This window comes from Palaemon carinicauda, chromosome 19 (assembly GCF_036898095.1).
Source record: "Palaemon carinicauda isolate YSFRI2023 chromosome 19, ASM3689809v2, whole genome shotgun sequence".
Taxonomy (NCBI): domain Eukaryota; kingdom Metazoa; phylum Arthropoda; class Malacostraca; order Decapoda; family Palaemonidae; genus Palaemon; species Palaemon carinicauda.
Window position 1 is genome coordinate 14,353,909 of NC_090743.1, and position 2,500 is coordinate 14,356,408.

Sequence of the window (2,500 nt, forward strand, 5' to 3'; positions counted from 1 at the left end):
CAAAGTTAACCCACATGACCAATGTCAGAGGGCATAAGTAAACCTACAAATTTTAATACAGCCTTCAAATTATTACTTTTCACCTGGTAACACCATGGTCACATTTATACTGACATCACATTACAAGTTTTTACGCTGCGGAAGAGGCAGCCTCTTGTGCAACAGTTTAATCACCAGTTTTAACCGAACGCTATGGCTACATTTAACGTAATTTGAAAGCATCCCTATAGAACGTGGGTCATGTATCCGCATTACAAATATGCACTGCAAATGAATCTTCATCATGGAATATAACTTACTAGAGGTTAGATTTTTCTTTCTGCAAAGTGCGTATTCTAAATTTTTCCTATAGAAAGGTAGAAGGTTGACTAGGAAACCAGCCACCCGTTGAGATATTCCCACTAGAGAGGGAATGGGTCCTTAGACTGCCCAGACAGTACTACATTGGATCCCTATCTCTGGTTACGGCTTAATTTACCTTTGCCTACACACACCTAATAGTCCGGTCTATTTTTTACATATTCTCCCTTGTCCTCATACACATGACAAAAGGGAGAAAGGACTAAGAAGCCAAAATGTGCAAGTATAGAAAACTGGAAAGAGGTGGTAGGAAAGAGGAACTTTTACCCGGGAATTTTTTTTTCTCTATCTCTCTTTCTCTCTCCAAGAGATGTTTTTGACTTCTCATTTTACAAAGAATATTTCAGCTCTTACCTTTGTCCTAGGAATGTTAAAACGCAATCCCTCTGCATGGAAAATTGGCAGTACAACCTAGTTCCAGAGAATGTCTTAACTTGACCCCTGATTCAAGGGATGTTTCCAGTTCTACCTACCTACAGGGTAGGTGTCAAGCTAGTGTACGTAATTTCTAAAGATGTTTTCAACCCTATACTTTTACCTGGGAATGTTTTTTTTTTTTTTCTAAAATGTAAGAAAAACACCAAGCTACCTATTTAATGATCAAGGCATTGGACTTAGGTTGCCACTTATGATCAAATAGGTTTCTTCCTGCTTGCCTTGTCCTAACGTCCAGGAGACTCGATCAAATTACCCTCCTGGAGCATTTATTGTATATAACCTCCTCCAGATGTTCTCATAGAGCACCAAAAATTGTTGAGCATTATTTCGCAGACCTTCTGCCAACTCGGGAGCACGTAAGACAATCTTTACATGTGGGAAAAATTGTTAAATTGACTTCTGACTATGTAATAGCTTCCTGTGTGTGTATGGCAATATAATTTATTATTTATTATTATTATTAATCACCATCATCATCATCATCATCATCATGTAAAACATTTTTCTAAAAACACCTCATCTACTTTTTGTTTGCTCGTATTTTCTTACCGACGACTCCCACTTCTTTATCTCAATCCAGACTGTCATATCTGCTTGTTATTATGTCTACAAGTGAATCACTTTTCGTTACAAATAAAAATAATTTGTTTGCCATAACAAATGATTATAATTATATACATTGCAAACACTGCTTTTCTGTTCGCAATATATATAATTATAATTATTTGTTAACGTAAAGAAATTGATTTTTGCAGTTGATGATAGGTTAAAGATTGATACCCGAAAGCTTAATGGAAATGAAAAGTAAAAAAAAAAAAAAATTTGTGGATTGTATTGCTGAACTTCCTACAATTTCTAATTCTTCTTGTTGTTGTTCTTTTTCTTCTTGTTCTTGTTGTTTTTCGTGTTCTTATTTTTGTTATTATCATAAATGTAACTTTATATATATATATATATATATATATATATATATATATATGCATATATATATATATATATATATATATATATATATATATATATGTGTGTGTGTAAATATATATATATATATATATATATATATATATATATATATATATATATGTGTGTAAATATATATATATATATATATATATATATATATATATATATATATATATATATATATATATATATATATTAGAAACGAGATGAATTTGAGCTATATTTTGATGCCACTGTACGTGGAGACCTGTTATTCATATCTAGACCACATCATCCACTCTGCAGCTCCCTTGTCCGACGATTCTCTTCCAACCTTTTAATGATTGGTGAAGTGGTCTCATTTGATATCAGAGGACGTGCAACATCTTAAAAAAGTCACCTAACCCTGTTATAACCAATAGATTTTTAAAAATGGTAAGTTGGATTTGATTGATTTAAATATGGCCGAATTGAGGAGGCCGTGAACGCAAAAATAGCTCATCGGGACACGTTTATAATGAAGGACAAAAGGATCAAAAGTCAAATACAAACCCGTGATGGTTACGTCAGCGCACCTCACGCAGTGTACTGTACACTCAAAAATTTGCGTTAAAAAAAAAAATGGTAAATGCCTGGCAACATTTATTTCAGGAATTTTACCGTTTTAAAAACTGTTATATTGATGTAAAGGATTGATATTACGTTCACCAACCCGTAAAATTTAATAACAAATTATGGTAAGATTACAGTCGCCCGTATT